The sequence below is a fragment of the Acanthaster planci genome, linkage group LG02 (assembly GCF_054643075.1).
Source record: "Acanthaster planci isolate LZ-2023a linkage group LG02, COTS_SCS, whole genome shotgun sequence".
NCBI classification, from domain to species: domain Eukaryota; kingdom Metazoa; phylum Echinodermata; class Asteroidea; order Valvatida; family Acanthasteridae; genus Acanthaster; species Acanthaster planci.
Window position 1 is genome coordinate 28,079,711 of NC_141778.1, and position 13,387 is coordinate 28,093,097.

The window sequence follows — 13,387 nt, forward strand, 5'->3', positions numbered from 1 at the left end:
CACGGTGTCCGCACCGTGTTCCGATCGTCCAACACCTTGTCCACCACCACCACCCGTGTGAATTCGTCAGCGGTAGCCGAACACACTAGGGGCGCTGGTCACCAACCTAACTGGAAAGGCGTGCAGCGTGTGGACCAGGATCAACATTGGTACACCAGACGCATCAAGGAGGCCATCCACATCCCCCTCAACCGACAGAGCATCAACGTAGACAGCGGCATCGACATCCCCGGGTTCTGGCTCCCCACCATCCGTCAACACAATCACCACAGCACCAGAGCAAAACAAGGCCACACCGAGGACTCGCTCCTGCACGCCCATGGAGTGGAGCGTGCGACGCCCGCTGAGATCACCCGTACTACGTCCGCAGTACACGGCGGGGGGGGGGACACGAGGACGCGTTCCAGCGGTATATAGCAGACTCTGCAGCTTCCGGACTTCAGTTGCCTGATGAAGGCTAGCAGCACTAGCAGCCTAATAGTCGCCACCAGCAACACGACATCGCGAGTTATCGATCACCTTTTTCTCTATATCGATCTCAATACCAGTACCCAGTCTGATATATACAACTGTACATTACGTAACTACTAGATCATCATGCTCCACTTATAACCAAAGCAATAACGATCCGTCCACGCCTCCCAAGATCAATGACGGAATTAAGAGCACCAAGCTGCAGAGAAGAAAGGCTGAACGCAAATGGGACTTTCAAATCTTCAACAAGACCTGAACTTTTTTGAATTTCACAGATTTAAAGTTTCATTTTTAATGAACCGAGCTCGTCGTGAGTCTTACAGAAGTTTTGTTGACAATAACAGTCATGATCAAAGGAATTTTTTAAGGCCAGCAGATCTCTTCTTAACCACGAGAAGCCTGTCGTTTTGCCCCCTTGTTCGGCCGAAATTTCTCTTGCCAATGATTTTGGTTTCTATTTTGCTCGCAAGATTACCAGTATTTGGTCTCGGCTTAGTAATGAGATCTGCTTGCCTACGTGTAACCTCTTTGCTTCAGCGCCGTCTACTGTTGCTACTCTCACCGAATGTACTCAGCTTTCTGAATCTTCAGTTCGTAAGCTTATTGTAGACTCCAGTAAGAAATGTTGTATACTGGACCCAATACTAACTAGATTGCCTATTGATAGTTTGGAAGTTATTTTACCTGTTGTCACTGATATGATTAATACTTCGCTTCGCACTGGTCATTTTGCTGCTACATGGACATCAGCTCTTGTGTCACCTCTGTTAAAAAAAAAACTGGGCTTGACTTGGTGGTTGAAAATTACCGACTGGTTAGTAATTTGCAATTTATCTCTAAATTGGTTGAGCAAGCTGTTGCTAATGAGTTACAAGCCCATTTAGAGTTGTATAAATTGTATCCCATCGCTCAGTCTGACTACCGTCAGTGTCACAGCACAGAGACGGCTTTACTTAAGATTAGAAATTATTTATTAATGGCTATGGATAGACAACAGGTTTCTCTCTTAGTTTTGCTTGATTTGAGTGCCGCCTTTGACACAATGCACCATGCACAGCATTTCACTGAATATTCTCTAGTGTAAATTTGGTGTCTATGGTACTGCTCTTCAATGGTTCAGTTCTTACTTTTCTGGTAGATCTCAACGAATTTGCAATAATTCAACCTGGATTATGGTGTCCCACAAGGCTCTTGTCTTGGTCCTTTATTATTTATTTTGTATACTAGCCCACTGTTTGATGTTGTTCGGACCCATCTCTCACAGGTTCACTGTTATACTGATGACACGCAGCTGTATCTCTCATTTAGCACGGACGATTCTGAAACTTAAAAGTTGTTTCAAGTTGCTTTGGAGGGTTGTATAAAGGATTTGCGTAATTGGCTGTTAGTCAGTGTACTTTAACCTTGGTCCATGCTTTTATTTCCAGTCGTTTAGATTACTGTAACAGCCTTCTCTATGGCTTACCTGACTGTCAGATAAATCATCTTCAACGAGTGCAAAATGCCTGCGCTCGACTTGTCTGCAAGTCGTATAAGTTTTGTCATATTACACCATTAATGATCGATCTTCACTGGCTTCCAGTCAGATTCAAGATTACTTTCAAAAGATTGTTGTTAACTTTTAAATGTTTTTATGGTTTAGCACCAGTTTACCTTAGCCAGCTTATCATGAAAAGCCCTCACCTCGTTACAATCTTCGCAGATCTGATGACAACACTCTTCTCGCTAACCCTTTTCATCGCACCAAAGTCACCCTTGGGGACCACAGTTTTGTTTTTGCTACCCTATTCTCTGGAATGCCTTACTTATTCACATTAGGAGAGCTAGCAGCCTTAGTAATTTTAAGTCGATGTTAAAAACCCATCTTTTTAAATTGGCCTTTTTATTGGTCTGGATGTTATTTTATGTGGTATCTGTGGTTTGATTTTGCAACATTTTATTAAACTTTGTCTGGTGTTTTTACAAATTTAATTTGCATAGATGTTTCATATTTATAGTTATTTCATTATTAGTGTTTCTGCTTGTATTCTAGTTTTAGATGTACTATGGTCCGTCATGGATATAATATTTCAGTGTGGTTTTCTTAGTATATATTTGAGTCATTTTATTGCTCAGCGCATTTGAACAAATTCTATTTGGAGTTTGCGCTTTATAAATGAATAAATTCTTAATTTTTATTACATCGATGTATATGTTAATAATTAAAAAATAAGTTAATTAAGTTCTTTCAGATTTCTCGGTGTTATTATTGATAAAGGTCTTAATTGGAAACTGCACTACCAGCAGATTCATGTCAGTTTCACGTATACTAGGGATTTTGCGCAAGTTGAAATACATATTGCCAACAAAAGTACTACTTTCTATTTATAATACCTTAGCTCTGCCACATCTTAAGTATAGATTGTTAGTTTGGGGAAACTCCCAGTTAACCTCTACAAATAAATTATTAATATTACAAAAAAATTGCTACGGGTTATTACAAAGTCTGGTCCTAGAGACCATACTGAACCACTATTCCAGAAACTGAACACCCTATCAATTTTCAACTTATACAAATATCAACTGGGTATCCTAATGTTTAAATTTGAAAACAATCTTCTGCTCCCTGAAACCAAATCATTGTTTCTGAGGAACACTAAAGTTCACTCATATAATACTAGGTCAGCAGCCAAGTTTCACATAGGAAAGGCAAGAACTACAATATTTCTTAAAATAGTTCGACATCAAGGCCCTTTGTTCTGGAATAAAATCACCCCAATATCATACTTTAGAAGTCCACATTGTTTTAAAAAGTACTTGAAGAATTTACTCCTTTCCAGTGTAATATAGTTTATTTCCCCTGTATTGTACATGTATAATGTACGTACATCACATTTCTACTGTGCACTCATAACCTCGATAATGAAGCAGTCATGTCTAGAATTGTATCATTTCTTAGATGTTATGACAAAGAAAATCTTAGCTTAATTCTAACGTTGAGCTGACCTTCAGATATCTTACTCTCTTTACTCTGTCTTCTCTATCTCGTAATTATAGCCTCATATGGATATTATTATAGCAAATAAGGAACCAAGCCACGGACAAGCGTTTGCTTTCTGTCTGGTATCCACCATTCATTATCTCTTATTTCATTCTGTGATAACATTGTTTCTTTTATGTTCTAATTGTGATGTATGGAAATAAACCAAACCAAACCAAATTATCCATTGCAACTGCGGCTATTGCGGTCAGGCCACAATCTACTAATGCGCATTAATTTAATGAATACAATGATCATGCTATGAATTATGTAAGAGGACGTTGCACTGTCAGTACACAGAAATTTGACCATTTTTACGCATTAAAATCAAAACCGCAAGTTTCAATGTGACATCTTTGTAACTCGGAAACAAATTCTAGAGAAACTTACTTTGATAGGCATTAAAAACAGGAAAATATTAATTGATCATACATATATGGCAAACTTACAGTTTTCAAGATAAGAGCTGTCTTAAAAGCCTAACTTCCTTGGCTGAATATGACTGGGAGCGAGTCCTGGTTGATGGCTATGTTATTAAATTAAGCTATTGCTGAACAGAATTCTTTCGTCTGTCGCCAGTGTTCAAGGGAAAATCCTTCCCCACCAAAATCCACTTGAGCTGACGTTCTCCAAATACATGTTTGTAGCTCCTTCAATCTCTGGCATTTGGGTTTTGTTTACCACAATTTTACCCAGTGCCCTTTGCGCGTGCATGCGTAGTATAAAAAAAACTGCCTGCGATATTCGGTTCGCCTATTCGTCAACTGCACACGTGCACTACACCAAATACGCGCCCATAGAAAACAGTACAAAATCGGACCGAAATAGCGCCGCCTGTTGACACTCGTGAAGAGGTTGGCCTTGGTTTTTTTCACTGGAAATTCAAGATTCTGGCCAGAAGATCACTTTTCCTTTCAATTTCATGGGGGTTAGCCACACAACAATTTTTTTATTCGTCTTTCCCCGAAGATACCACCAAAATAGCAGTAAAACTAAGCGCTCGTTTCTGAATGTAGCTTGCCGACTCTGTCCGAAATAGGCCAGCAATTTGTGAAAGAAATATCCCGAACGGGAAACCATCAGTCCCAAATTCGGAATGTATAGATATATTTCTATGATCCATCCTGATTATGGCCTGTATTATTGTAAAAATCCCGTGGGATTGCAAAATATTAATGAGCTCGTGCGCAGAAATACAACGATTTGGTGCAATGCCCCCTGAAGAGGGACGCCACATCAAAGCAGACCATAATGTCGTTGGGCTGCAGGGTCAGGCCTTTAATGATTGTAGCGAATTGTTCCGAGTTCCTGATATGGTGTTTGGTGTTGCTGGCGACTGGGCGCATCATCTTGGCGAGTTTATGATATGTCAAGGATCGATACTGGCTTCTAATGACGATATGCATAAAATGGCTCAACGTCACTTCTAAAAACGTTTTCACTTTTGGCTTCATCATGTGTGTCATTACTAACATCCATTACAAATATATTGTGGGGTGTATCTTCAGGAAAATTCCCATAAGAAATATTTGTAACGTTTATGTTGCACTCTATGTTGGCAACACGCGAAGCAGTGTCTCCATGTGAGACTACGGCATGCATATAAGTATCAAACACTGGCGACGGCTCTCCACCGCTACCACTTCTGATAACAAATTTGAATCCGTACTCGCACGAGATAGGGTCGGATTAAGGCCACTCCTGTCATGCGCCGCCCCATACAATCCACGAATTGCCACTGAATAATTAAGCCAATTGGGAGTTAAATTTTAATAAAATCTGGTACACCGTGTTATCTTATTGCATAGAAACGTGAAAATTTCAATTCCCCAGACTAAAGACACTGTTGCTATACCTCGTGATTCGGGCAAGCTTTTGCATAGCTACCACCATATCTGGAATGGACTGGTACCCTTGTGCCGTTAGACGTCTCTTATGTAACTAAGTAAAACCTTGCCCCAAATCACGAGGTGTAACAGTGGTTTTAGTATGGAGAATTCAAGTTATTATGTTCACGTGAATTTAAAGAACTCAGTGTACCAGATTTTATTCAAATTCAACTAGCAGGTGGCTTATTGGTACACCAGCAGTGCTGGGTGAACATACGTCGGCTGTGAACGTGACCCCATGAAGTCTAGATTACATTCCATTGAACAGCGCCCTCTATGCAAAATACATTCATTACCGATAAAAGAGCGTTCTGACAAGATTTTTGTCCTTACCCAACGTGTACATTTATTAACACTATATACTCAGTGCTTGTTCGAGAGCTTACGAACAAAAAATTCACAAGCTTACTCACAAGCTTACCCCAAAGGTACATGTAGTCCCTTCCTGATGTGCTCTCGTTCCCTCTTCCACTGGATCCACCTTCGCGGGAACCGCGAACCAGGTAAAGAAGGGAGCCAGCAAGCTGCAACTAAAGATACTGGGAAATAAAATGTTTTCTCAATTTTCAGGAAAAGTATAAATGAGATTGATATTTACACCATCCCCCTATATTCTCTGTCTAATGAATCCATGAACGGTTCTACTCGACGCAGCCTTGGATTCTGACCGGCGACAACCCACTAGTCCAAAGCTCCTTCGTCCCTTCGAAGGAAGGGCGAAGGACTGTTAGTTCAAAAGTTTAATGGTCCTAATGTACAATAAGCTTTGGGCTGTCTTGTCGTTTCATTTCTGGACTAAAGACCATGTTATTGGAAATATTGTCGGGTGCCTGGAAGAGGGTTATAAGCGCTTACGACCTTTTGCCGGAAAGCATAATCGCTACAAAAAAAAATAATAAATCCTGGCAAAAGGACGTATGTATGCAACTGTTTTGAATATAAGATTTCTTTGCAAATACATGTAGTTACAAAAAAATTCCCTTGTCGTTTGATAAGTTGTTCAAAGATTGCTTTTTGCACAGCCTGTGTTGATTTTGAAATAAAATTTTATCTGTTTTTACTAAATAAAGAGAGTGTATTTCTTACTCCATTTTACTGGGAACTTTTTTTTCTATTGTAATCATGCTTCCATGCATAGGGCGTAAGCGCGCTTACGACCTTTTGCTGGGCACACGACGATATGTGCGTTCTGACCATCGAACCCGCGGACTATACGGCTTTCGCAACTGTCAGGCGGACTCCAGCTCGCTGGGAGAGGAACAAATAAGGGGGTGCCAAACTTTGTATTTCCACATTTCAGTGGAGAAAATATTTTAAGGATCTGGAGCCACCGTTGCCACACCATTCCGTTACTAAGGTGTGTGTCAATCCTCTAGCATAGACGGCCCGACAGACAGCCCAACGACATACAGACATAAAGAAGCAAGTCCAGATAACGTAAGGTTACAGACGTTGTAGGACTCCACACATCTCCATACAATGATTGCCCCTGACTTAAAACACCACTTATCGCTGGATGATGTGTAAACACGATTGTTTCACGGAAGGACGTGTGCACTCGTTCAAGTTTTTTTTTCGCAGTTGACGTATTAACGAGTTCTACTTTGTTTGGTCAAAGGAAGGAAGACATCAAACGTCCCCTCAACACTCGATAATCCAGAAATACCATTCTTGAGGAATTGGGATTGGATTGGGGAGGCCACCAAGGGATTAAAGACCTCCTTTGTTTGGGTAAACCACACTTACAAGAGAGGTAAGGTTGCAAAATTTTTATCAAAACAATAATATTGACAAAACACACGTGGCCATGGGTGACGCCTATATACTCTATGGACCTTTTGTATGTGAACCGGTTGACGTCTGGACACGTGCCACAAATTTTACCAAGCCAGTTGAAAACGGCTAAAAAAAAGAACTCTGGGGGAAGAATGACAATTCTGATACCTAAACTCGAGGGTTGTTCTTCCCTACAAAATTTTACGCCAAAAAGCTGCTTGGGAAAAAAACGCCCCAGCAGCTTTTTGGGGAAGAAAACCTGACATTAATTGGCTATGAGGCATTTTAGGGTGAAGGTTATTGTGGCAAAATGAAGACAAATAGTCCAGAACACTATCATGAAGAATCCATCCAGAATGAATTATTCTAATACGGAAAAATGAGCATTTTCCCAAAGTTTTCTAAACCATGTCAACACCCGATATGTGAAACATAGTCGTTTTTATACGCGACTTCTTCTCCTGGCTTCGTCTTCAAAGTCAATCCCCGATTCTAGGCCTAAAGCGTTCAAATTAAATTAAAAAAACATAATATTTTTCGTACGCAGTGAATCAAAAGAGGCATTTTCTCACCGATTAAGAAAAGAGAGAAGGGGGCAGCACTGGTAAGAAATTTGCCAAGTTGGGAGTGAAAATGACGTTTCATCACAAAGGTCAATATGTTTCCTTGCACTTTTGCTCTGTCAGATGACGTAACCATTTCTGGGTCTTTTTTTTTTTTTTTTTTTTTGGCCGTCTTTGTCGTGGGGTATGCCTGTTCGATCAAACATCACGACTAGATCCTGAATTGCAGTACTGTTTCGGATACATACAAGATAAGGACTGATCCACACAAATCAATGGACAAATAGAAGTTTTGTCGGTCTTAAGGACAGAACAAATGGCCTTTTCGCTTTTCTCACCTTGAAAGAAAAATATCCTTGTCATGCTTGCATATGTAAAAACACGTGGTGTTAAAAAGCATGCAAAAAAATCTTTGGGTCTGCACAAAGCCCTATAGGATTTTACAAAAATTTAAAGAGCGACGCATCTTGACGTCTGAAAACCCTCTTAACGTCCCCCGCACATTAGCCTCGACCATGGAGTCGTCTGAAACACTTCCATTTCTGGCTGTCTAGTTAGTTTCAGTCCAATCACACATGTACTTCAGGAAATATCGTGATTTAAGTGTGCACCTTTTGCCGTCTTGTCACCTGATGAAGTCATCGTCACAGGCTAGGATGTCAAGTTTAGTGTGAAGCACCTCCCTTTCTAGCTATCTACAAGGGTTCAACCAATAGGACATGTACATGTACTTCATAATATTACGTGCTTGCTAATTACGTGAGAGCCAGTCCCTAAATACGCGGATTTTCAATGTAATTTTTGTTCAAAATAAGATATAATAGAAAGCATTTCAAAGAACGGAGGAAACCAAAACAAGAAAAAATCAACGCCTTTGGCTCTAGCTAAAGACATGTTGCAAGCAGAGGGAGGGGGGGAAATGAAAGAAAACAGTAAGGGCGCACTCTACACATAATTTTTCTGCCTCTTCCTAGGTGAAAGACGTTAGGACCGTCCCGCACGCGAAATACGCATTTTTCTATTTTTTTTTTATTTAGCGTAACACCCCTGACAACGCAAATGGTTTCTTTCCTGCTGCAACTTAACCAATGACTTTCGTTTCAATTTCGCCATAGACCTAGCTCTAGACAACCGATTCGGATGCAGCTGGTCCCCTTGTCTACATTATTTTTATCTCTTCCTATTATTTCTGCCCTCCCGAGGCTCCACGTAGAAACAAATCCCACAATGACACACCCTCGAATAAACGTGTTTTTTTTTCGAAATAACCCAAAGTTTATTCCCCAAATAAATTTAGAAGAGAGAGCGTCTCTAAATGAGATAAAGCTACTACTTCTTATCAAAAAAATTGAAACACCCACAGGCTTTTCTTTGAATGTTTTAATAGTTGAGACAAAGTAAGATTGTGTTCATTATGACCACTCATTTGGGGGGGGTCCTCAAGTAAATAAAATTTAAATAAAATGAAATTTTAAAATTGTTAATGCTGATATGCTGGACAACCTGTTCTCATTGGTCTATCCACCATGGCATACACACCCACAAAAACCAACACGTCACATTTTCTGAAACTTAAACCAAGTGGTAATTACCCCCTAACAATACATTTAATAAACAGTTTGTTATCCACAGCACGTCTAGTATTTCTGGATTTCAAGGTGAAATTTAGAGAACAAGATGGAATATCTGTATCGTTTGGCAGATTTCTTCCTGGAATTTGATGAAAACAAGTCGGCACATTTTTACAGTATGCAAATTAGAATAACACTGTGGATAAGTTGGCCGGAATACTTTTGATGAAAATGTTTTCCCCCAAAAAACACTTGGTTGAATTCTCAGAGAGGCGATATTTTCTTGTCAAGGGGCAGGGGTAGTCTAGCATTATTGGAATTAATTATGTGACTGGTATATGCTTTGCATGTGGGATTTGTACCTGCCTTATTCGGAAAAGATCTTTAGAAGTGAACGGAATCACCACATTGTCATTTGTTAAACCCCGGCTTTTGCAGGTCCTAGGCAACCCATTTGATGGGCGACGCACGACAGGCGACGCACGACGGACGACGCACGACGGAAAATGGCATGTTTGGAACTGATAAATGGCAGAATTGGGACAAAACAAAAAGCAAAATGCGACGGACGACAGGCGACGGGCGACAGCAGATATGGAATTCCATACCTCAGTGATCTCCCTTAAGGAGAATCTAGGAAAATCAGGACCTGACGACGAATATTAAATGCCTATAAATATAGGTGCACCACTGTAATGAAATCGAAAAACACCCGGGCTCTCAACTTGTGACCCCTGTTCCTTGCGTCATATCTATTTATATCAGAGGCTGATGCCTGGCCTAATATTTTTTATCGGGAGTCGCCAGGGAATCTTTGGGCAGGGAACAAGACTAGCCGGGTGCTGTTTCCCCTTTGCTTCATGGTGTTTATAGAGGGCGCCTTTACTGTTTTCTTCATTTCCCTCCCAAGCGTTGACGAACGTGCACACGAACGCGAGTAATGTTTCAATAGAGGGATTCAGCATTGTATTTTACGTTTCTTGTTAATTTTGATTTTTGTTAGTTATCGATAAGTTAGGATTGGGACCTTCTTCCATTGTTATCATGATTAATACAAACGGCGAAGGTAAAGGTGTGCGGTAACGGTGGGTGGAGCATGACAAGCAAAGCTTCTCATTGGCTGAGAAGTAAATTACTGTCCTGAGTACGTTCAAAACGAATGAATTTTTGTATTGCAAGCACGGAGAAATAGTGCCCGAACAAGGCGCTAGGAAGGGATGACGGCTTTGTACTGTGATTGGCTATATTGTGCACGACTTGTAACCGCGAGGTTATCACTTCCTGTAAGCGAAGCGTTATTTGGATTTTTGGGTTCGCCAATGGCAATGCTTTGGCACGGCAAAGTGTCGGCAATATGATAAAAGATAGCCTTCGTACAATCAAATTCATCTTCTCACTAGCTATCTCTGATCACATGTCTTTGGGCATTATATTTCAAATAATTTGGGGATGAACAAATAAACTGATAACCACCGCTTGTGTAACGCATTAAGCGAGGTAGCACGTCTGGCAGAAATTTACCCGCAGTGTTCTGTGCTTCGTTAGCTGTGAGCCCGTGTGACGTATTTCCTTCACTGAAATCTGTACAAGGCCATCAGCCCTTCCCAGCGTCCTGTTTGGACCGTGGGCGATGAGCGAAGGGGAACGGAACTAACTGAAAGAAACAGTAAAGGCGCCCTCTATGACACCAAAAAAATGAGGCAAAAGGGCGACAGCAACAGGCGACAGTAGGAGCGAGCCCGACGTTTAGGGTGTCCTGCGTCGCGTTGTGCTTAAAGCGAAGTTACACGCGACGTACAACACGACATACGACGGTGAGACGCAACAGGTGACAGTAGGAGCGACGTTTAGGCAGAAGTATATATTTTATGGAAATTAGACAGCGCTGCGTGACGGACGACAGCACCACGCGATGCGTCGCATGTGAAAAAAAAATGCAAGAAGGCGAGGGATCAACGACATCACGATGCAAGGGAACCATCATGCATGTAGTTGCGTCGCTCAGGGGAGGCGAAACTGTGTGTAAACTATGGTGCTCTATAGACAACAAAATTGCGTCACGTGGTCTAGTCACCCCAATGCCACAACGCAACGCTACGACGCGATGGCCCTGACCCCCATTGCGTCATGCTGTCGCATCGTGCTGTCATACTTTCGCAGCATCTGGTCGTGTCACGTCCATTTTTAGCCATTGCGTCATGCGGTCTCATCTTGACGTCGCATTGTGCTCTCGCCGTTGCCTCATTACTGGTGGAAATGGGTGACGCCCTTAGAGACAGAGCTCAGTTCCAGTACCATGCAGACACCATCACTTAATCAAATCTTGTAGGCCCTTTGCACGCTCACTATTTTTCCGTGACCTGTGACATACGCCCTCTATATATTGGCCACACCACCAGCCATTTTAAGCTACAGTGAAGCACAAAGCGGCACAAAACGAAGACACGACGGGACAGCGCAACACAACAAAACGATACAACGAAACAACTCGACGGCACGACATCAGGACCCGACAGCATGACGACAGGATGCGACAGCTGAACCCACACCGTATGACAACCATAAACTGACAGACAGGCGACGCGACGCCTCGACGGCACGCCTTAACGCATTAAACACAACATAAAGGTGAAAAGAAAAGAGGTGACGACGCGACGGAGCGGTCGCGTCGCGTCGTGCCGTTGTGGTGACAGGACGACGCAGTACAATTTTGTCGTCTGTAGAACACCAAAGTAAATAGTACACCATACACTAGATGGATTTTAAATGAAGTTCAAGGCAAAATACGAATAGCTAACGACTTGTCATCAAGTCTACCGCAATAATGGGTTCATTCTGCCCGAAGAATTTGTAGAGCTACATATTTGTTTATACGAAGAACTGTAGACAGTTTTGATTCACTTTTTTATTATCTCTTATCATAATGTACACCATATATTAGTTGGTTTTTCTTTTGTATGCATAAATGGGGTGGCGAAAAGCAGGGTGAATGAGATGGCTGGAGTGGTTTTTTTTTATTATGATTATTATTTTTTTTTTCGTGTGAGGGGAATATCAACACACATTTTGATCACACACCCAGACACCAAACACACTTGAAAACCTCCGTGTGTGAAGACTCTTGGGACGAATGCGTTGCAATTGCAAAATTCGCCACCCAGAGGAAAATTAAGTGGTTACTGTTCCAACGGCCTTCTGGAAAAGTCGTATCGGGCACATTTTGCTCGATCTGGAATGGTCTCGTTGATTTTCCAGAGTTTATAGCAGCCCTGCCTGGTTTTGTCGAATTAAAAGAGTGTCCCAGCGCTTTTATGTTAGTTACCCCCCCCCTCGATCAAAGTCGTCAAACAATGAGATATCCGTGTGCAATGATATTACCGAGAGTTTACCATATTTTTCTACATTTCTGTCGTATCTTAATTATTCTCGTTATTGTAATACTGACAACACATTTATCCATTCCCTGAAGTGATGTATTATAGTCATTGTCTCTCGGTTGAGATCGGGTTGGGTCTGACCTCTCGGATATATTGCGTTTTAACGGAAATCGCGTTTGGATGGCTACTTTGTGTCAGCATATCCAATGGTTAAACAATGTGCAAATAGAGTCATTCCATTTGAAACTTAGATGCCCGCAGAGGGTTCTGGTACAGTGCCAGAGCAAAGCCGAAGTTTGATTACGTTTAGTGAACATCAGCCAAACCTTTGTGGAAACACACACATGGTCAGGTAAATGATATACACCCCATACACTATGCCCGAGTGTTTTTTTTTTCGTCCAAGGTTAAGCACTAGAGTAGTCTGAACACGTCACTCGAACAGTTTCCTAGTCCAATCATGGTCTGAAATTAACGTCCTCACAGTATCCTTCTCAGTGTATTGTCTAACCAATTAAATCAAGCGTCAAGTGGTAAAACCGTGCATTACTCACCTAATTATCTTTTATCACGAAAGGAAATGGAGAATTTAGTGACAAGTGGGTTAAATACATGTACAATGTCCATGGTTAACTAACTGGAACTCATAGAATGCAAAAACGAAGCCTTTCTCAGGCGTGTACGGAGGAGAATCAAACATTGCTGTCGTTTGTTGATT